Below are 24,893 nucleotides of genomic sequence, written 5' to 3'. Positions count from 1 at the left end.
GGCCCAGGACTTTTCTTTGTTGGGATCTTTTTATAACTGTTTTGATCTCATTTGGTGTAATTGGTCTGTTTAAGTTTTTTGATTCTTCCAGATTGATTTTTGGAAGATTGTATGCTCCAAGGAATTTGTTCATTTCATCTAGATTGTCTAGTATTTTGTCATACAGTTCTTCATAGTATTTTCTTAAAATATTTTGTATTTCTCTTGTGTCAGTTGTTATTTCTCCACTCTCATTTCTAATTTTATTTATTTGGGTCCTCTCTCTCTTTTTCTTGGTGAGTCTAGTTAAAGGTTTATTGATCTTGTTTACCTTTTCAAAGAATCAGCTCCAAGTTTCATTGATACTCTGTATTGTTTCTTTAGTCTCTATGTCACTTATTTCTGCTCTGATGTTTATTATTTCCTTCCTTCTACTACATTTGGGCTTTACTTGCTGTTCTTTTTCTAGTTCTTTTAAATACAGGGTTAAGTTCTTTATTTGAGCTTTTCTAACTTCTTAAAGTGTGCCTGTAGTGCTACAAACTTTTCTCTCAATACTGCTTTCACTGTGTCCCATAAATTTTGAGTTACTGTATGCTCATTATCATTTGTTTCTAGAAATTTTTTTATTTCTTCTTTGATCTCATTCTTAATCTATTTGTTATGTAACAACCTTCTATTTAGTTTCCATGTGTTTGAGAATTTTTGAGCTTTTCTGTTGTGGTTGATTTCTAGTTTCATGCCATTGTGATCAGAGAAAGTGCTTGATATGATTTCAATCTTCTAAAATTTGTTGAGACCACTTTTGTTCCCTAACATGTGGTCTATCCTAGAGAATGTACCATGAGCGCTTGAAAAGAATGTATATTCTGCTGCTTTAGGATAAAAGTTTCTGAAGATATCTATTAAATCGAGTTGATCTAGTGTGTCCTTTAAGTCTGCTGTTTCTTTGTTTATTTTCTTTCTTGAGGATCTATCTAGAGATATTCATGAGGTATTAAAATCCCCTACTATTATAGTATTGCCATTGTTCTCTCTCTTTATATTCATCAAAGTATGCTTTATATATTTTGTTGCTCCTATATTCAATGCATAGATATTTATAATGTTTATATCTTCCTGTTGAATTTTTCCCTTTATCATTATGTGGTGGCCTTCTTTATCTTTTATTATATCCTTTGTTTTAAAGTCCATTTTGTCTGATATAAGTATTGCTACCCCAGCTTTTTTTTAATTTTCATTTGCTTCAAATATTTTTTTTTCATCCTTTTACCTTTAGCATATGTGCATCTTTTTTTTTAAGGTGTGTCTCTTGTAGATAGCATATGTATGGGTCCTGTTTTCTTATCCATGCAGTCTTTTGATTGGATTATTTAATCTATTTATGTTTAAGGTTATTATTGATATAAAGTTGTTTATTGCCATTTTATTTTTTAAAGCTCTATTCCTCTTTTGCTATATATTTTTTCCACTTTGATCTGTTTACACTATGCTATTTAACATTTCCTGCAGCATTGGTTTGGTTGTAATAAATTCTTTGAGTTTTTTTTTGTCTGAGAAACTTTTTATTTCTCCTTCCATTTTAAATGATATCTTTGCTGGATAAAGTAGTCTTGGTTATAGGTTCTTGTTCTGTATTACTTTGAATATTTCTTGTCATTCCCTTCTGGCCTCAAGTGTTTCTGTTGAGAAATTTGACATCATCCTTATGGGGGTTTCTTTGTAGGTGATAGCCTTTTTTTCTTTAGCAGCTTTTAATATTTTCTCTTTAGCACTTAGCTTTGTTACATTAATTATGATGTGTCTTGGTTTAGATTTCTTTGGGTTTCTCTTTAATGGAGTTCTCTGTGGTTCTTGAACTTGTGAGAGTTTCTCCTGCATTAATTTAGGGAAGTTTTCAGCTATAATATGATTGGACAAAGTCTCTATCCCTTTTTATTTTTCTTCTTCTTCTTCTTCTTCTTCTTCTTCTTCTTCTTCTTCTTCTTCTTCTTCTTCAGGAACCCCTATAATGCAGATGTTATTTCTCTTTATGTTGTCACTGAGCTCTCTAAGAGTTTTCTCAGACTTTTTGAGTCTCTTTTCTTTTTTCTTCTCTGCTTTCATGCCTTCATTCCAGTTGTCCTCCAACTCGATGATTTGATCCTCAGCTCTATCCATACTGTTTTTAATTTCTTCCATTTTGGTCTTCATTTCTGATATTGTATTTGTCATCTCCAACTGATTCTTTTTTAATATTTCAATATCCTTTTTAATACTTGCTATTTTTTTATTTAGGTGTTTGTAATGACCATCCATTGATGTTCTAAGATCCCTAATCATCCTTACAATTATTATTTTGAACTCTGCATCCAGAAGGTTGTTTATTTCCATATCACTCAGTTCATTTCCTGGATGTTTCTCTTGTGGTTTCATTTTAATTCCACTTCTCTGTCTTCTCAAATCTATGTATTTGGGTGTTTTGTTTGTAGAACTGGTTGAGTCTAGGATTGGAGTTGTCTGCCTTCAGTTTTCAATTGTGTTATTTCTGGGTCTTCTTAGGTTGGCATCAGATATTATTTGTAATCCACTTTTGGATTTTGGCCACATTGAAGTCTTGTTTTTGTTTTGTTTTTTTTTGTTAACAGGTGATTAACTTGTTTGCTGATCTCAGCAAGGGGCTTATTTGAAACTGTATCCAAGAATGGGGTGGGTTTGACCTGAAGCTCTGAAGTTCTCTTTTGCCAGTTAAACTCTCTGGGGGCAGGTTGCTTTCTCAGCTTCAGTAGGGGGAGGTGTATCTCAGATTTCCATGGAGACCTGAGTTACTGCCCCTTCTCCCCACTTATTGTTTTCAGTTGTGTCTTGTTGCACTGATTGGAGCTGGAGATGTCTGTATCTCTGTGACCTGGAAGTACTTTTGTATTTTTTTTGTGGAAGGATCATCCCCTCCCCCAGTTATGGCTGCCTCCAGCACTAAATGAGTCAGCTTTTCAAGTCATCACCTGCATTCCTCTCCCCTCACTATCCATCTCTCTGTCTCTCTCCTTTCTTTTTGGAAGACAAGTGGGCCCTTTCAACACACCTTTTTCCCTGGTCACCAGGGAAGTGGCTGTGAGCAGTATTTACTACTCTTTTCCTTGGAGTGAGAACCCAGCCCTCCCCCTTTGTTCCTGTAAGCAGGCGAGATTTAGGCGCTCTCTACCAGGTTTGTTGTGGCTTCTTCTTTGCTTCTTAGTTTTTTTGTTTGTTTGTTTGTTTTTGTATTTTTCTGAAGCTGGAAACGGGGAGAGACAGTCAGACAGACTCCCGCATGCTCCCAACCAGGATCCACCCGGCACGCCCACCAGGGGTGATGCTCTGCCCACCAGGGGTCGATGCTCTGCCCCTCTGGGGCGTCACTCTGCTGCGACCAGAGCCACTCCAGCGCCTGGGGCAGAGGCCAAGGAGCCATCCCCAGCACCTGGGCCATCTTTGTTCCAATGGAGCCTTGGCTGCGGGAGGGGAAGAGAGAGACAGAGAGGAAGGGGGGTGGAGAAGCAAATGGGTGCTTCTCCTATGTGCCCTGGCTGGGAATCGAACCTGGGTCCCCCACATGCCAGGCCAACGCTCTACCACTAAGCCAACCGGCAAGGGCCGCTTCTTAGTTTTTGAGAGCTGTTCTTGTAATCCAGATTTGTTTTTTCACACTGATTGTTCATAAATTATTTTATAATTCAGTTCAGTGGTGTGAGGTGGGAGTCTGTGCATCTGCCTTGAATACATCTTTTTAGTGACCACATTGTCATGAGAAGAGAATTTTAGGAGCTCTCTTAAATTCATTTACCCACCAAACACTTTTAACTCAAATAGAAAACTCTGGCCCTCTTTATTCCCACTCATACAACTGTTGATAAAAGTAGCACACCCACAACCTCAGTGAGGACATTGTTGTATGTCTCATTGATGACAACATGAATCCCCAGGAATGAACCACCTTACCAAACCTGACATTCTAGTGTAGGACAAATGACCAAGCAAGCATAGCCAAAACTTTCTGTAAAATATCTGCTGCTGGCTCATGTAGGGGAGCAACAGCCTTCTCTCTAACCTCAGGGCTCTCTTCTGGTCCACTTTTCAACAATGCATGAGACTGTGCAACAATACACAGAAAACAAAGTGACACAGAATTGTCTATGAAAATGTAACACAATGGAGTGACGTCATGGAAATGGCGCAGTGAGCTGCGTGTCCGACAGCTCTCCCCTAAATCACAACAAATTTATCAACTAGAAACAGAAAAATCTATCCTCAGAGCATTCCGGAATTCCACACAAACTGATAGCAAAAGGACTGTTATCACTTGAATCTGAGAGACGAGGGTGTGGAGGAAGCTACCGCAGGGACGTTCATTCAAGCCGAGAGGAAGTGAGCCTGTGGTGAGTCAGCCCACACTCGGGAGCCGCGAGCCGCCGCGAGCTGAGCCGCCGTGAGCCGCCACGAGTCGAGCTGCCGCGAGCCGCAGGGCGCGCGCCCGGTCCGGTTGCAGAGTGAGCACCACTTACGTTCCCAGTGGCCCGCGCACTATGAGTGAGAGTCGCCAGCCACCGGTGCCCGGAGCACCCCATTCGCGCGCGTGCCCTGGGCATTCCACGCGTCCAGAGTGCCCTACTGGCCCGCACACCCGGGGGGCCCCATTATCCTGCGCTTGGTGTGATCCAGCCACCAGCGGCAGGGCGAGCGGGAGAGGCTTGGGAGATTCTCTCCGCGGGCGGGGCACCTCACCCAGCCATTCAAGCTAACAATCAAGCATTGGGGGAGGGGCGCGCGCAGGCAGCCTAAAATACCTTCAGGAGCACAGCTGCGACCCAATCACTGAAATTAGCTTAACCCATGAAATCTGCGCACCCTCGGTTCTAATTGATAAGATCTCTCTCAGTTCAGCGATCCAAGACAAGAGGCGTGATATTTTTTAGTGCCTCTCGCTAAAGGTGCGGGGGCAACTTCTGATTGATAGAGCCTCCATATTCAGGGATAAACGCTAACAAGAAGGACTTGGCAGATAATAAGATCTATACTACACTAGTCACAAGCAGAGACTAGTGCCTCTTCTTCCCAGCAAAAACAGGCTACAAAGTGTGGAAAGCCTGGGTTGAGAGGTCCAACTGAATGATAGGCGCTGAACAGTCACCTTGACAACAATTGACTCCCACCCCTGCCTGATTACACTGGAGGCCCTGACTGCCAGAGCCTTTCCCAAAGCTTTGCACTGAGTGGGGATAGAGTGGGGATTTCCCAGCTCTTTGAGCCTCTTACTCCCCAGGCAGAAGCAGTTCTAGCCTTATAGCTGGATCACCAGGCTGCTAATTCAGAAAGGGGGGACTAGGAGAGAGAATCCAGGAAAGCAAACTCTCTCATCGTTGGACCCTGCAAACGCCAACAAGCCTTGACCACCAGCAAGACTAAAGCCAATTATATGACATTGCCATAGAATCCCATCAACTGCAAATCCCTACCTAAGTGTGACACAGGGGCAGAGCCTGGGGTACAGAGTCACCGACCAGGAAGAGGAAGAGAAAAGAAAAAGGAAGAAGTGAACCTCTCAAAATCAAGAAAAATCCACAGACTTTACAACTTGTTCCACTAATTCTTTTTTTGTTGTTGTTGTTTGTTTCTTCTATCTTATTGCCTTTAATTCCTCCACCTCAGTTCTTCTATTCTCTGCCCATCTTATGCTTCCCTTTTCTTGAACTACACTACCCATGAGTGTTACATTTTATTTCTCTTCTTCATCCTCACCCTCCTTTAAGGTTATACTCCAAAACACTTAACTCTCACTCTCTCCTCTTTTGTTTTTTTTTGTCTTGCTTTATTCTGTTTTTTTTTCTCTTCCTATTTTATTTCTTCCTTCATTTTTCTCTTTTTCTTATTTTTTCCTTTCTATTCGTTTTTTCTTTTCTCATTTTACTTTCCTCCCATTTAATCCTCAATCACGAACAAATTAGTTAATTTGGGACTCAAGGCATTTTTTGGCTTTATTTTTCTTTTTTGCTTTTGTTTTTATTTTTTTTTCTTGTTTGTTTATTTTTGTGGCATTTTGGGTCCTCCCAACCCAAGGTCTCCATTGTATTTAGTCTTCGCTCCAATTAATACAACAGATTTTTACTTATTATTTTTATTTTTTTCTTCTTTATTATTCTTTTTTGGTCCTTTTTTCTGGTTCCCTCTTATCCCTCTCATTATATCTCTTAGTTGACCATCACTTACAAGCAAATCATCTTTTGCTTGTCTAAGATTTTCTTCCTTTTTTTTTTTTTTTTTTTTTTTTTTGCATTTAGTCGGTCCCTACTCCCTTTTTTTGCCCCTTGAACTCTTCACCCCAAATCAAGCCCTCCATTATAGGCACGATATTTCCCTGAGGAGGGGAAAGGAGGGAAAGAGAAGAAAGAAAAAAGGGGGAAATAATAAATTATTACTGTTTATTTTTTGTGGGGTGTTTTACCTTTTTTTTTTTTTTTTTTTTTTTACTTTTTACTCTTTATTAATTCTAATTAGTGCTATCAACAAGACCACCCTCAGATGCTGATAAGAAAGAGGAAATTGAATATTATGGATACAAAAGAAAGAGAGGTAACACAAATAGATGTGGAAAAATCTATGGAGAAAAGATTTAACATATTGGAAGCCTTGGAGCTAAATGACAGAGAATTTAAAATAGAAATCTTAAAAATACTCAGAGATATACAAGAAAACACAGAAAGGCAATGTAGGGAGATCAGAAAACAACTCAATGAACACAAAGAATATATTACCAAGGAAATTGAAACTATAAAAACAAATCAAACAGAAATGAAAAACTCAATTCACGAGCTGAAAAACGAGGTAACAAGCTTAGCTAACAGAACAGCCCAGATTGAAGATAGGATTAGTGAAATAGAAGACAAACAACTTGAGGCACAACAGAGAGAAGAAGAAAGAGACTCAAAAATAATAAAAAACGAGAAAGCCCTACAGGAATTGTCTGACTCCATCAGAAAGAATAACATAAGAATAATAGGTATATCAGAGGGACAAGAAAAAGAAAATGGAATGGAGAATATACTCAAACAAATAAGAGACGAGAATTTCCCAAGCCTGTGGAAAGAACTAAAGCCTCAAATTCAAGAAGCAAACAGAACACCGAGTTTTCTTAACCCCAACAAACGCACTCCAAGGCACATCATAATAAAGATGACACAAACCAATGACAAAGAAAAAATTCTCAAGGCAGCCAGGGAAAAGAAGAGTACAACATATAAAGGAAGGCCTATTAGATTATCATCAGATTTCTCAGCAGAAACTCTACAAGGTAGAAGAGAGTGGACCCCAATATTTAAAGCCCTGAAAGAGAGGAACTTTCAGCCAAGAATATTATACCCATCAAAGCTATCCTTCAAGTATGAAGGAGATATAAAAACATTCACAAATACAGAAAAAATGAGAGAATTTATCAACAGAAAGCCTTCACTCCAGGAAATACTAAAGGGGATTTTCCAACCAGATTCAAAGAACAAAAGAAAACAACACCACAAGTAACAGCTCCACCAAGAACACAATAAAACCAAACTTAAACTGTGACAACAAAGGAAAAAAAGGGGGGAGAGGATGGAGATTAACAGTAGCAAAGGACGATGAAGTGCAGAAATACTTATAAGATAGGGTACTACAATGAATATGGTAGGTACCATTTTCATTACTTAATGGTAACCACCCTTGAAAAAACCACCACAAAAACACTTGACTTAAAAAAGGTAGGAACAGAGGAAAGAAGTATGGAACACAAACAAACAAAAACAAATGATAGAAAAACAGAAGAGAAGAATCAAACTAGATACAAAACTAACAGAAAGCAATTTATAAAATGGCAGTAGGGAACCCACAAGTGTCAATAATTACACTAAATGTAAATGGATTAAACTTACCAATAAAAAGACACAGAGTAGCAGAATGGATTAAAAAAGAAAATCCAACTATATGCTGCCTACAAGAAACACATCTAAGCAACAAGGATAAAAACAAATTCAAAGTGAAAGGCTGGAAAACAATACTCCAAGCAAACAACACCCAAAAAAAAGCAGGTGTAGCAATACTCATATCTAATAATGCTGACTACAAGACAGAAAAAGTACTCAGAGACAAAAATGGTCATTTCATAATGATTAAGGGGAAGTTGAATCAAGAAGACATAATAATCCTTAATATATATGCACCAAACCAAGGAGCACCAAAATATATAAGACAGCTACTTATTGACCTTAAAACAAAAACCAACAAAAATACAATCATACTTGGAGACCTCAATACACCGCTGACGGCTCTAGATCGGTCATCCAAACAGAGAATCAACAAAGACATAGTGGCCTTAAATGAAATTCTAGAACACCTGGATATGATAGACATCTACAGGACACTTCATCCCAAAGCGACAGAGTATACATTTTTCTCTAGTGTACATGGAACATTCTCAAGAATTGACCATATGTTGGGCCACAAAGACAATATCAGCAAATTTAGAAAAATTGAAATTGTACCAAGCATATTTTCTGATCATAAAGCCTTGAAACTAGAATTCAACTGCAAAAAAGAGGGGGAAAACCCCACAAAAATGTGGAAACTAAACAACATACTTCTAAAAAATGAATGGGTCAAAGAAGAAATAAGCGCAGAGATCAAAAGATATATACAGACAAATGATAATGAAAATACGACATATCAGAATCTCTGGGATGCAGCAAAAGCAGTAATAAGAGGAAAGTTCATATCACTTCAGGCCTATATGAACAAACAAGAGAGAGCAGAAGTAAACCACTTAACTTCACACCTTAAGGAACTAGAAAAAGAAGAACAAAGACAACCCAAAACCAGCCGAAGAAAGGAGATAATAAAAATCAGAGCAGAAATAAACAAAATAGAGAACAGAAAAACTATAGAAAAAATCAATAAAACAAGGAGCTGGTTCTTTGAAAAGATCAACAAAATTGACAAACCCTTGGCAAGACTCACCAAGGAAAAAAGGCACAGGACTCAAATAAACAAAAACCAAAATGAAAGAGGAGAGATCACCACAGACATCATAGATATACAAGGAATTATTGTAGAATACTATGAAAAATTATATGCCACCAAATACAACAATCTAGAAGAAATGGATAAATTCCTAGAACAATACAACCTTCCTAGACTGAGTCATGAAGAAGCAGAAAGCCTAAACAGACCAATCAGCAGGGAGGAAATAGAAAAAACTATTAAAAACCTCCCCAAAAATAAAAGTCCACGCCCAGACGGTTATACTAGTGAATTCTATCAAACATTCAAAGAAGACTTGGTTCCTATTCTACTCAAAGTCTTCCAAAAAATTGAAGAAGAAGCAATACTTCCAAACACATTTTATGAGGCCAACATAACCCTCATACCAAAACCTGGCAAGGATGGCACAAAGAAAGAAAACTACAGACCAATATCTCTAATGAATACAGATGCTAAAATACTAAACAAAATACTGGCAAACCGAATACAACAACATATTAAAAAAATAATACATCATGATCAAGTGGGATTCATCCCAGAATCTCAAGGATGGTTCAACATACGCAAAACGGTTAACGTAATACACCATATCAACAAAACAAAGAACAAAAACCACATGATCTTATCAATAGATGCAGAAAAGGCTTTTGATAAAATACAACACAATTTTATGTTTAAGACTCTCAACAAAATGGGTATAGAAGGAAAATATCTCAACATGATAAAGGCCATATATGATAAACCATCAGCCAACATCCTATTAAACGGCATAAAACTGAGGACTTTCTACCTTAAATCAGGAAGAAGACAGGGTTGTCCACTCTCTCCACTCTTATTTAACGTGGTGCTAGAAGTTCTGGCCAGAGCAATCAGACAAGACAAAGAAATAAAAGGCATCCATATCGGAAAAGAAGAAGTAAAAGTATCACTTTTTGCTGATGATATGATCCTATACATTGAAAACCCGAAGGACTCCACAAAAAGATTATTAGAAACAATAAACCAATACAGTAAGGTCGCAGGATACAAAATTAACATACAAAAGTCCATACCCTTTCTATATGCCAACAATGAAATACTAGAAAACGAACTCAAAAAAATAATCCCCTTCACGATTGCAACAAAAAAAATAAAATACCTAGGAATAAACATAACAAAGAACGTAAAGGACCTATATAATGAAAATTACAAAGCATTGTTAAGAGAAATCGAAAAAGATACAATGAGATGGAAAAATATTCCTTGTTCTTGGATTGGAAGAATAAATATAATCAAAATGGCCATATTACCCAAAGCAATATACAAATTTAATGCAATTTCCATCAAAATCCCTATGAGATTTTTTAAAGAAATGGAACAAAAAATCATCAGATTTATATGGAACTATAAAAAACCCCGAATAGCCAAAACAATCCTAAGGAAAAAGATTGAAGCTGGGGGCATTACAATACCTGACTTTAAACTATATTATAGGGCCACGATAATCAAAACAGCATGGTATTGGCAGAAAAATAGACACTCAGACCAATGGAACAGAATAGAAAGCCCAGAAATAAAACCACATATATATGGTCAAATAATCTTTGATAAAGGGGCCAACAACACACAATGGAGAAAAGAAAGCCTCTTCAACAAATGGTGTTGGGAAAACTGGAAAGCCACATGCAAAAGAATGAAACTCGACTACAGCCTGTCCCCGTGTACTAAAATTAATTCAAAATGGATCAAAGACCTAAATATAAGACCTGAAACAATAAAGCACATAGAAGAAGACATAGGTACTAAAATCATGGACCTGGGTTTTAAAGAACATTTTATGAACTTGACTCCAATGGCAAGAGAAGTGAAGGCAAAGATAAATGAATGGGACTACATCAGAATAAAAAGTTTCTGCTCAGCAAGAGAAACTGATATCAAAATAAACAGACAGCCAACTAAATGGGAAATGATATTTTCAAACAACAGCTCAGATAAGGGCCTAATATCCAAAATTTACAAAGAACTCATAAAACTCAACAACAAACAAACAAACAATCCAATAAAAAAATGGGAAGAGGACATGAACAGACACTTCTCCCAGGAAGAGATACAAATGGCCAACAGATATATGAAAAGATGCTCAGCTTCATTAGTTATTAGAGAAATGCAAATCAAAACTACAATGAGATACCACCTCACTCCTGTTAGATTAGCTATTATCAACAAGACGGGTAATAGCAAATGTTGGAGAGGCGGTGGAGAAAAAGGAACCCTCATTCACTGTTGGTGGGAATGTAAAGTAGTACAACCATTATGGAGGAAAGTATGGTGGTTCCTCAAAAAACTGCAAATAGAACTACCTTATGACCCAACAATCCCTCTACTGGGTATATACCCCAAAACCTCAGAAACATTGATACGTGAAGACACATGTAGCCCCATGTTCATTGCAGCACTGTTCACAGTGGCCAAGACATGGAAACAACCAAAAAGCCCTTCAATAGAAGACTGGATAAAGAAGATGTGGCACATATACACTATGGAATACTACTCAGCCATAAGAAATGATGACATCAGATCATTTACAGCAAAATGGTGGGATCTTGATAACATTATAAGGAGTGAAATAAGTAAATCAGAAAAAAACAAGAACTACATGGTTCCATACATTGGTGGAACATAAAAATGAGACTAAGAGACATGGACAAGAGTGTGGTGGTTACCAAGGGTGGGGGGAGGGAGGACAGGGGAGGGAGGGAGGGAGAGAGTTGGGGGGAGGGGGAGGGGCACAGAGAACTAGATAGAGGGTGGCGGAGGACAGTCTGACTTTGGGCGAGGGGTTTGCAACATAATTTAATGACAAAATAACCTAGACATGTTTTCTTTGAATATATGTACCCTGATTTATTAATGTCATCCCATTACCATTAATGACAGTATGAATGGATGGAAAGTTATTGTGCTAAGTGATATAAGCTGGTCAGAGAAAGACAATTACCCTATGATTTCACTTATATGTGAAATCTCATCAACAAAATAATTTAACAAACAAAATATAAAGAGAAGTATAACTACATAGAACAGACTGACAGCCATCAGAGGGGAAGGGGGTTGAGGGTCTGGGTGAACAAGGTGAAGACATTAAGCAAATATATATATATGACACATAGACATGGACAACAGAGTGGTAATAGTCACAGGGAAAGAGGGAGGTGAGGGGTGGCCATGGACAAAGGGGGGATAAAAACGAGGACAACAGGAGACTTGACTTTGAGTGGTGAGTGCACAGTGCAGTATTCAGATGATGTTTTATTGAGTTGTACACTTGAAACTTGTATGATTTCATAAAATAATGTCACCTCAATAAATTCAATTTAATAAAAAAAATCAGAGTTGGCTAAAAAAAAAAAAAAAAAAAAAAAAAAAAAGAAAATGTAACACACAGAACAGAGTCTAAAATGCCATAAGAAAGACAGGTTAGTGACAGAAATGATGCACACACAGAAAAGCCATCATCACATAGAAGTGAGACAAACTTTCTTGGGACTTTCAGATTTTCTTCAGAAAGGTAAGCAAAGATGCTGAATTAATAGCTGCTATTCCTAAGGTGTCCTCAGCAGGGCAGGACACATAAACATGTTATTCAGCAAAAAAGAGCCTGATCAAGGGCTCTGTCACAATCTTGATCACTGATGAAAAGGTGAACATCACTGCCTGCACAGCTTCCTCACAGGGAATGATGTTTCACTCCCTTGCTCATACCTTTCTAATAGGAAGAAGAGCATACAGGGATCTATGTTCAGCAGCCACAGCACCTCACACCACATGACACACTACAAAATAATTTGACCACATCATTTTCAAACCCAAAACATCCCTCTGAAGGCATTGCTTTCTACACAGACATTATTTCTGCCTCACCGCTTCTTCTCACAGAGCCCTGTCCTCACACTCATGACCGTGAACTCTGAATGCATTCACAAAAGGGGATGACAGTCTCTGGCCTACTGACTGAGAACTCAAAAGTATTGCCTGAAGGGCCAAAGTCACCAATCTGGGCACTTGGGAGAAACGACTTCTAACTGCACAACTGAGTGGAAGGACTCAATGCAACAGGATGATGGTTCTGTTTCCATTCCTGTTTCTCTGAATTCCATGGAAAAACTAAGATATGCTCTACAATTACAAACACCAACTCTTTGGACTCAGGCACTTGACACATACTTATGAATAGCCTCCTGAAATACAGTATGCCTAGATTAAAAAAATAAACCTTATAGAAGAACAAGAAAATTACAATACATCAGGGCCACATTAGCCCATATTCAAGAACTCCTAGAAGCTTCTAAGTCAGTGTTTCTCTAGCAATTCCAAATTTTCCCCAGGGGATATCCAGAAAAGTTTGCTGAATTTTTGGGTATCACATAAATGATGGTAGAGGAGATGTATGAATGGATGGTAATAATACTACCTACAAGGCATACAGTGACAACACTTTCTGAGTAAGGAACAGGATGAAAGGAATCCATGAGAATACAAACAGCATATTATCACATACTCTCTGGATGACAAACAATACCTCTGCTGGAACAGACAATATGAATACTGAGACCTAGAAAACAAGGTCTGGATCCTACTGGAAAGTGTGAGGAGTCCTCTTCTGAGCTGACAAGATAGCACAAGTGTGGATGAGATGAGAAATATTCTATAAGTCTTAGGAACTGAATGTAACTGTGAGAAACCACAAAAGATATCAGAGGATTATCTCTTTCCTATCCTATGAAATCACTCTATATTGCCTTTTCCACAATGCAACTTTGAATCAACTTCTTTCAATTCCAAACTTCATCACCTAAAGTTTTCTTGTTCCAAAATTAAAAATTTGCCACATGCCCACTCCTTATGATCACCCCCAGGGGCAACCTAATCCATGACAAAGCTGTCACCAGTTCTAACACTCCTCACATCTAAGCCATACACACTTTCTTCAAACTATAAGATCCCAGTACTCCATGTAGTCATGGTACAAGTGGATAGAGCGTCGATCTGGGATATGGAGGACCCAGGTTCAAAACCCTAAGGTTGCCAGTTTAAGTGCAGGCTCATTTACTTTCAGCAAGGCTCACCAGCTTAAGCACAAAGTCACTGGCTTGAGCAAGGGGTCACTCACTCTGCTGTAGCCTCTGGGTCAAGGCACATATGGCAAAGCAATCAATGAGCAACTAAGGTGCCACAACAAAGAATTGATACTTCTCATTTTTCTCCCTTCCTGTCTGTCCCTTCTGTCCCTATCTCTCTTTCTGTCTCTGTCAATAAACAAAGAAACAAATAAATAAAGTATCTCAACCTCCTAAAGGGACATCCTGTCTTCCTGTCTTCTTTCATCACTTCACTATTCTTTCATGCCTTGCTCATGGTTTGCTCATGGTTACAGAATTCCTTACCTACCTCACTAGGCACAAGAATTCAATGAATACTTGATTCAAATTAGATTTAATACATCATGGAAACCAACATGCACATATCAGTATCCTGTGCACAGAGAAACAATGACTTTAAGACAACAAATTTTTTAAAAAGGTTCAAATAGCTCCCTAATAGGAAAGTTTCCTTGGTTAGAGCATCGTCCTCCGGCACAGAGAGTTCCAGCTTTCCAGAAAGGGGAATAGCAAGGACACAGATCCATTACACTACACTGAGTATCTTTAAAGTTTTCAAAGATTTTTCTGTGCACCTGAAAACAAACAGGCTGAGACCTATAAAGCTGTCAGCGACAAGGAAGAGAGAAGGAGCTTGTTATGGCCAAAAGTAACAGTGGAGGAGAGCAGGATCTGTGAAAAGCCAAGTCACCTGCTTGCTCAGGATTGAGAATGCATCCTGTCTATGTTATCTGATTAGCTATTTCCTGAGACACGGCATTTGTTTCTGCAGATAGGGTTCCTCCAATTAAATCCTCCTTTCTCAGAGTCATAGGACTGTAATGAAACTTTAAAAGATAAAGTTTAGCAGAGACTAAATGGAGTAATTTTTATTCTACCTGACACTGTGATAAGATGCCAAAGAAAGGTAAAACTTAGTATTGACAATGCTATTTTAAAGAGGAAAAGTCAGGCTTCTTGCCTCCTCATTTCTGTGAAGAATAAGGGAGAAAAATGTAGCTTACAAGGACAACTGGGTCATCTAGTCATAGTTTAACTATAGTTCTGTGGAAGGACTGAGGTCACTACTTGCTAGACAACAAAGAAGATGGGACTTATCTGGAAAATCCCTCTTTTCCTTCCTTGAGATCCTTTGGAAGACAATGTTTACATATCTTAATTAAAATTTCCTACACTGATTCTAACTCTTCCTCCCCCCTGGAGCCCTGAGAGTGACGTATACCTCTAGACAAAGGGATCACGAGACAACTTCCCTTGCTGAAATACCTGCATTCTGTAACATTTTATATGCTTTCTAATAATTATCCCTCTTGAAATATAAAAACTTGTGAACTAAACAAGTGAGGGACTAGCTTATTACGTTTCCTATACTAGCCCCAACACTTTTAGCAAAGGTATTTTCATTTAGCCTCTCTCTTTATTCTAAGCTAACAATTTCATTGTGACAGGGATAGGAGGGTAGACACTAGAAAATTTGGGAATGTCTTTTCTGGGTGTTGGTCAAATAAGTTTGTAAATTGATATATATGTTTGCTGGCTTATAGTTTGCATTGTATGTGGGGGCAAGCTCTAAGCAGGTCGGGTCATTATAGCCTGAGGCTTAGTTTTAAAACTAAGCTTTTCCTCACACCCATGACTCTTGCATGATGTGGATGGTGCACTCTTATGAGGAATTTCATTATACCTCAGGTAAGTGACTTTGTATTAGAGAGACTTCCTTGTTTGTATATTAGATTAAAAGGTTTTAATTTATATACTATAAAGTGGGGCAGACTGGGAGCTTGCTCTCTCTTGGTTCCTGAGATTAGCATTAGAGAAGAGAGCAGAGAAAGGCCATGTGGAGGAGAGGAGAAACAGCCAAGATGGCAGAGTGCTGAAGGAGAAGACAGTTTATGCAGAGTTTGTGCAAAGAGAAGGAGATGGGGAACAGAGGTGAATAAGGCTGGTGAGCTAGAAACCTTTGATTCTAGGAAACTCATTAAGTCAGTGGCTTTGGGAGCCCTGAATGAAAAGGGAAGTGTTTTCCCACTGTGTGTATTTTTTGTCCTCTGGGTGCAAGCTAGGATTAAAGCTAATGGCTCACCAGTTCTTGGCTCTGTTTTTTTGTTACTGTCTGTCCAAATCAAATGCAAACCTGCATAGGCCAGGCAGCTGTGATGGTGGCCATGGCTACTGGCTTTACATTTGGCATAGTTTGTGGCAAAATTCAATACAGATCAGTATGGAGCCACCACCACCTTTAAGCGGTGGAGTAGAGGACTAGCTGCTGTTATGGTTTCCCATGACTGTCATTTTGGGGCCATAGCCTGGCTGACTTTTACAGTCATACATGAGGAAACTGAGAGCTCTATGAAAGAGGTTGCCCAGTACCTGAAAACTGAGCAGTAAAAGGAGCCGGAGCAAACATGGGAGAAACAGATGCTGACCCTGGAGCTGGAACAAGCACCAGAGGAGACCAACCAGGTTCATGAGATTTGCCTGGAAATGGGGCAGCCACTGAAGAAGGAATCACAGGTTTATGAGTTGCAGATTGCCCTGGACATTATGGAGAGCCAGCAGCAGAGGCCAGGGCTGATGCCAGAGTTGGGGCTGCAAGATCCACAGAGCAGAAGGTGGCGGCAGCCTGGGGCTCGAGCTGGGTGGTGGGAGCTGGTGTTTTCAATTCCTCTTTGGTGGATGAGGAGAATGGGGCTGGAGTTGTGACCTGCAGTCTCCAGAAGGTGAGAGCCCAGAAGCAAGGAGTACCTACTATGCCCCTGGTAGGTCTGTGATTTTGGGACATAAGGGGAATGCCATCATGCTCTCTGGAGCAGAGATGGAAATGCTGACTGCCATTGCCATGTGCTCCTCCTTGGGATAGTGTAAGACTTGCCAGTATGGCAGGGATGAGGGGTGTGGCTGAGGCCCCATGTACATGGACTGATTTCCTAATCTATGACCAGAGTGGGCACTGGCTCCTTTGTTGGATGGACTTACGGATTTTGGACAATGTAAGACACCCTAATGAGGGTGGGGGGCAGCTTTTTGGAGGCCCTTTCCCTTCCCCGGGAAGCTTTTCCCATGTCTAGAAAGAAGTCAGAGGACATTTTGTGGTTTTGTCAAAGTGCTCAGAGACTGGTGAAGTGTATCTTTGTAATTGTTGAAATTGTATAATTTGTCATGTTGTTGTAATTTGTGTAATGTGCCTAATTTTCTTGTGCAGGTATACCTGTGCTTTGGATTGTGAAGCGAGAAAAAGGGGTGGAATGTTTGTCAAATAAGTTTGTAAATTGATATATATGTTTACTTGCTTATAGTTTGCATTGTGTATAGGGGACAGGCTGTAAGCAGGCTGGGTCATTATAGCCTGAGGCTTAGTTTTTAGAGGAATGTTTGAGAGAAATGGTGCCGTGAGTAGTGCTTCTGATACCTCCCCCTAAAATTTCAAGAAATTCAACAACTAGAGACAGAAAAACAATCACAGGAGCATTTGAAACACACATATATCAAACAAAGGTACAACTGGATGAAAAGGTGGCTGAATCTATACCCCATTATGAAGGAAATAAGACACAGAACAGAATATTTCGCTTTCCTCACTGACCTGAGCCAGGGCTGCTTTCACTTGGAACTTAGAGAAAGTGAAGGCTGGGGGCACAGCAAAAACTGGGCTAGGCCAGAGACGTACAAGCCAAGGAGAGAGTGTGCCCACGACTCAGCCCATGTGGAGCTAACACCAGTGGCAAACCCTGGCTGAGGTGGGTGAGCAGTTGTCTTGTTTACTCCCAGTATCCTGGTTGGCGAACGCAGGTAGTGTGCAAGTGGATCAACCTGGCACTTTGGGCATGGGTACCTGTGTCCCCAGATGGAGGAGCTGGGTCGGAGACTGTCAGTAGTGGCCCTCTGCATGGGCTGTGACAAGAGTTTCTGAATAATCCTGGCTTCCCAAACAACAGTGTGCAGAAAGTGCATGAAAGCTGGCTTCCCTACACCCGGACCTATCTGGGCATGGTGCCTCTGCCAGCCATACAGGCTAACAAAGCACAGTCATTGGGAAGAGAACTGCATAAGTGGTAGGGGGAAGGGTGTGCAGGCAGCTTGCAGACAGCCTCTGGAGAGCAGATCTGCGAAGTGCTGAGGCATACTAGATGTGCCCGGAGGCTCATAGAAAGACATCTGAAAGGCAATTGGCTCCCAGCACTGCCTGATTATGCTGGCGGATCTGGCTGGCAAAGCCTTACCCAGAACCTTGCATTGAGTGAAGATAGAGGTGGGAATTTGGCAGCTCTTAGAGCCTCTTGCTATCCAGGCAGTGGCTGGAGCAACTTCACAGCTGGGCCCACAGGCTGCTGGTTCAGGAGAGAGAGATTTGGGGAGAGGCTCCAGGAAAAAAAGTCTCCCATTGTCGGAGCCTGCAAATGCTAACAAGCCCTGCCTACCAATGGGAATAAGTCCGAGTTTGTGTCATCACCATAGTGACACAACAGCAAATCTCTGCCTAAGAGTGCCACAGGGGCAGAACCTAAGGTACAGTGCCACCAGCCAAAAAGAAAGAGAAGAAAGAAAAAGGATAATTTCTCAAAACCAGAAAAAATTCATAGTTTTTAACTTTTTCCATTTTTTTCTTGTATTTTTTTCTTTCACTTTAATCATTTTATTCTCTTTCCATTTTATTCTTTTTTTATTTTGAACTTTTTTATTATGCATAAGTGTCACATTTTTTATTCTTTTTTTCTATGAGTGTTACATTCCAAAAACTTAATTCAATTTTCTCTCTCTCTCTCCTCTCTCTCTGTCTGTCTCTTCTTTTCTCTTTCACTTTTTCTCTCATGCAAATCTCACCCACAAACAAATTATTTTATTCTGGATTCAGATTTTTTTTTTTGTGGCATTTTGTGTGATTTTTACTTCGCTTTTTATCTCTTTAGCATTTCTCCCAACTCTGGCTCTCCATTCTATAGTTTTTGTGCCACTTAATACAATAGAATTTTTATTTTTTACTGTATTTTTCTCTGTTTCTTTTTTTTCTTTCTCTTTCACTATTTCTCTCATTCAACCATCATTTACAAATTATTTTATTCTTGATCCAAATTTTTTTTTCTTATGACATTTTATGGATTCTTGCCTTGTTTTTTTGCCTATTTGTCACTCGCCCCCAACCCAGGCCCTTTGTTCTATGTATTTTTGTTCCATTTAGCACAATAGAATTTTTAGTTTTTTACTGCATTTTCTCAAAAAAGAAAAATTTTTTAATCAACTTTTATTAGTGTTATTAACAATACCACCCTCAAATGCCATTAAAGAAAAAGAAATCAAATATCATGGATACAAAAGATAGAGATGTAGCTCAGATAGATAAGAAAAAATATATAGAAAAAAATTTTAATAGCTTAGAAACCTTGGCATTAAATTACAGAGGATTTAAAATTGAAGTCCTAAAAATACTCAAGGTTATACAAGAAAGCGCAGGAAGGCAATTTAGGGAGTTCAAAAAACAATTCAATAAACAGAAAGAATACTTCACCAAGGAAATTGAAACTATGAAAATGAATCAAACAGAGATGAAGAACTCAATTCATGAACTGAAAAACAAGATAACAAGCTTAGTCAATAGAATAAGCCAGATAGAGGAGCGAATTAGTGACATAAAATACAGGCAAATAAAGGCACTACAGAAAGAAGAGGAGAGAGACTCACAAATTAAAAAAAAATGAGATAGCCCTATAGGAATTGTCTGACTCCATCAGAAAGAGCAACATAAGAATAATGGGTATATCAGAAGGAAAAGAGAGAGAAAGTGGAATGGAGAACATATTCAAACAAATAATAGATGAGAACTTCTCAAGCCTGTGGAAAGAACTAAAGCCTCAAATTCAAGAAGTAAACTGAACACTGAGTTATCTTAACCCTGACAAACCTACTCATGGCACATCATAATGAAATTGGCACAAAGAAAAAATTCTCAAGGCAGCCAGGGAAAAGAAGAATACAACATATAAAGGGAGGCCCATTAGATTATCAACAGATTTCTCAGCAGAGACTCTACAAGCTAGAAGAGAGTGGACCCCGATATTTAAAGTACTGAAAGAGAGAAACTTTCAGCCAAGAATACTATATCCATCAAAGCTATCCTTCAAATATAAAGGAGAAATAAAAACATTCACAGATACAAAAAAAGATGAGGGAATTTATCACCAGAAAACCCCCACTTCAGGAAATACTAAAGGATTTTTTTTGACCAGACACAAAGAACAAAAAAACAAAAACAAAACTACAAGTAAAAGCTCCATCAAGATTGCAATGAAAACAAGATTAATTTAGGACAACAAAAACAAAAAAGGGGAGAGTACAATGATTAACAGTGTAGCAAAGGAAGATGGAGAGCAGAAGCACTCATGAATAATGTACTACATGAATAATGTACTACAATGAACATGATATGTATCCTTTCCATTACTTAATGGTAACCACCCCTGAAAAAACCACTACAGAAGCACATGACTTGAAAAAAGAAGTAACAGAGAAAAGAAGTATAGATTACAACCAAACAAAAACAAATGACAGAAAAATAAATGAGAAGAACCAAACAAGATACAAAACTATCAGAAAGCAATATATAAAATGACAATATGAAACCCTCAAATGTCAATAATTACACTAAATGTAAATGGATTGAACTCACCAATAAAAAGACACAGAGTAGCAGAATGGATTAAAAAAGAAAATCCAACTGTATGCTGCCTACAAGAAACACATCTAAGCTACAAGGATAAAAATAAATTCAAAGTGAAAGGCTGGAAAAAAATACTCCAAGCAAATAATATCCCCCCCAAAAGCAGGTGTAGCAATACTCATAACTACCAATACTGACTACAGGACAGCAAAAATAATCAGACACAAAAACAGTCATTTCATAATGATAAAGGGGATATTGAATCAAGAAGACATAAGACTTCTTAATATATATGCACCAAACCAAGGAACACCAAAATATATAAGACAGCTACTGACTGACCTAAAAACAAAAACTGACAAAAGTACAATCATATTTGGAGACCTCAATACACTGCTGACAGCTCATCAAAACAAGAAATCATCCAAACAAAAAATCAATAAAGAAATATTGGCCTTAAATGAAACACTAGAACAATTGGATATGATAGACATCTACTGGACATTTCATCCCAAAGTGCCAGAGTATACATTTTTCTCTAGTGTACATGGAACATTCTCAAGAATTGACCATAAGTTGGGCCACAAAAATAACATCAACAAATTCAGAAAGATTAAAATTATACCAAGCATATTTTCTGATCATAAAGCCTTGAAGCTAGAATGTAAAGAAGAGGTAAACAAACCCACAAAAATGTGGAAACTAAACAACATACTTTTAAAAAAATGAGTGAGTCAAAGAAGAAATAAGTGCAGAGATCAAAAGATACATACAGGCAAACGAAAATAACAATACAGCATATCACAATCTCTGGGATGCAGCAAAAGGAGTAATAAGAGAAAAGTTTATATCACTACAGGCCTATATGAACAAACAAGAGAGAGCCCAAGTAAATCACTTAACTTCACATCTTAAGGAACTAGAAAAAGAAGAACAAAGACAACCAAAACCAGCAGAAGAAAGGAAATAATAAAAATCAAAGCAGAAATAAATGAAATAGAGAACAGAAAAAGTATAGAAAAAAATTAATAAAACAAGGAGCTGGTTCTTTGAAAAGATCAACAAAATTGACAAACCCTTGGCAAGACTCACTAAGGAAAAAAGAGAAAGGACTCATATAAACAGAATCCAAATGAAAGCGGAGAAATCACCACAGATATTATAGGTATACACAGAAATATTGTAGAATACTATGAAAACCATATGCTACCAAATTTAACAATATAAAAGAAATGGACAAATTTCTAGAACAATACAATCTAACTGCTTTTATTAATGCTGTACTCCCTGCTCTCCCTACTTGTAGTCACATGGCAGTTAGGACCAGAAAGTCTCTAAAACTTGTGACCACTAACTTGCTTACTCAAGTCCCTGCAAAGAATCTATAAAAACCCCAAACTCTGTAATCTCAAGGGCCAGATTTTTGGGTGTTAACCTGTTGATCCTGCTAGTGTAATAAACTGGTTCTCTCCACCACCCCGAGTGCCATTTGGTCATTTTTGTGAGGTGAGATTTTCTGCAACATTTAGCTCCCTGGCCAGAAAACCCAACCACTCTGGCCTATTGTGTCATCAGCTTGGGGTGGGGAGGGGAAGAAGATAGTGTGACTGTCCCAGGAGAAGAAAATGGTGCACCTTCCATTCATTTAGAAGGAACCTCCTTCTCTGGAAACTTGCCATTGGCTGCATGACACTGACTGTGCTGGACTCAAAAAGGGGGTGGACTGAACTCATCAGAATTGTGTTGGAAAGGTAAGATCCTAGGACCCAGCCCAAAGTCAGGTCCCTCTTTGGAAAGAAACTGAGACTGATCACCTCCCGAGGTTTTTTGGAACAGAGAACCTAGGTAGGAATCTGTGGGATAAAGGGAATGTAATAGCCTCTGTGTGTGTGTGTGTGTGTGTGTGTGTGTGTGTGTGTGTGTGTGTGTCTGAATGCATGTGGAGCTCAGGGGCTTACACTTGAGTTTCCAGTTTGTGGTTCCATAGTGAAAGCTAGGGAGTCCGAGTGGGCCCCCACCTACTACTATTCTGTGGCAACATCATAAGGCTTAGGGCAGTATTGAGCAGTGCTTGATTGGAGTCGGGGGTTTATAACAACCTGCCAATTGCTAAGAGACACTTAACCTCCCACAAAAGACATGGCCAGGTGGGCATCTGATTTACCCCTAAAAAGGGCTCCCCACCCTTTTCTGTCCTGTGACATTGGGCACCACAAACACAACCAGAATGGCTTTCACCCAGTCTAAACTCACTATCTCAGGTTGCATAATTAAGAATTTCAAGAAGGGATTCGGTAGTGACTATAGGGTTAAAATAAATCCCTGAAAGTTAAGAGCCTTGAATGAGTTACAATAGCCAACCTTCAATTTAGGATGGCCCAGGGAGAGGAACCTTGATGTTCCAAACATTAGATCAGGTTAGAAGATTGTGAATAGCAACCCAGGTCACCCAATCAATTCCCCTACATAGAGTCCTGGTTAGAAATTGCCCAAATCTTGCCACCCTGGGTCTGGTTCTGTGTAGGGAAAAGGGGACAGAGTAACATCTTTGCTGCCCAAACCACCAAAGGTCTCAAAAAACCCATCCATCAGGGTGGTCCTGAAGAAGAGATATCCCTCCACCATATATTCCACAACTGCCAACCACTCCAGCAGCAGAATCCCAGCCTTTGCACCTGCCAGACAGTCTTCCTCTGTCTATTTCTTCACTATCACCTGATTTGCCAGAGCAGCCAGCCGAGGCACCAGAGCCTGAGCAGCCAGCTGAGGCAACTTAGCAAGACATCTCCATTCAGCACAACCTGCACTCCAGATGCTCCTGACAGAAACAAGCAGCCCTCCACAGGTCTCTGTGGATGGGACAGTTCAACCTAGCAAGGCAATCCTCCACTACCAGCTCTTCAGTACCACTGACCTGAACAGGAAACACCGCATTCCAGCCAACTCAGAAAAATTGCAAGCTCTCATTGATCTTCTTGAGGTGACCTTCCAGACTCACCAGCCTATCTTGGACAACTGCTGCCCAACTCCTCCTGATGCTTTTCAATACAGAAAAAAGGTGGTGAGTCCTTACTGAAGCTCAAAAATGGCTGGAGGACCAAGCCCCTGCTTGAGTGATGGATGCGGCAGGATGGGCAAAGAGGCCACTCCAAACTCGAGACTGGACTGGGACTTAACACTGATGCTGGCAGGGCCTCCCGTCAAAGGGACCAAGAAGCCCTATTGAGAGGGATGTATGAAGGGGCTAAGAAACCCATCAACATGTCAAAAACCTCTGCAGTCACCCAGAAGTCAGAAGAATCACCAAGTGACTTTTATGAGCAACTCTGTGAGGCATTTGCCTGTACATCCCCTTTGATCCTGAGGCTCCAGAAAATCTGGAAATGGTAAATTCAGCATTCATTGCCCAAACTTCCCTGAATGTTTGCAGAAAGCTCCAAAAATTAGAGGGGTTCACCAGGATGAACACCACCCAGCTCTTAGAAATTGCCACAAGGTCATCATGAATCACAACATCCAAGCACAGAAAGAGGCTGACAAATAAATGAAACAGAAGGTCACCCACCTTGATGCTACATTGGAATGACCTGACCTTACCCACTGACCAGGACCACCTCTAAAAGCGTGAAAACGACAGTGGCTCCCTCTCTGACCTGACCAATGAGCCTATTGTAAGGAATTTGGACACTGGATAAATGAATGCCCAAACTTGGGCATTCAGCAAAGCCATCAGGGTCAGGAAAAAATCAACAAAAGCCAAAGGCAAATTATTTTGTTGGGCTAATGAAAATAGACTCAGAAGAGAGAAGACCTGGCTCCTTACAGCTTGGCCACCGAGAGCCCAAGATCAAAATGAAAGTGAGGGGCCAACCAATGACTCTCATGGTTAACACTGGAACAGAATATTTGGTGGTCACAACCCTGGAGGCCCCTTTTAGCAAGAAAAAAGCTACAATCATCAGAGCTACAGGAGTACAAGCTTTGCCTTGACCATTCTGCCAATTGTGAACCTGCCACCTGGGGGCCACCAGGTCATTTATGAATTCCTCTATCTGCAAAAATGCCCCATTCCCCTAGTAGGGGAAGATGTTTTAACAAAA

The sequence above is a fragment of the Saccopteryx leptura genome, chromosome 2 (genome assembly GCF_036850995.1).
Source record: "Saccopteryx leptura isolate mSacLep1 chromosome 2, mSacLep1_pri_phased_curated, whole genome shotgun sequence".
NCBI classification, from domain to species: Eukaryota; Metazoa; Chordata; class Mammalia; order Chiroptera; family Emballonuridae; genus Saccopteryx; species Saccopteryx leptura.
This window is presented reverse-complemented; position numbering follows the sequence as displayed.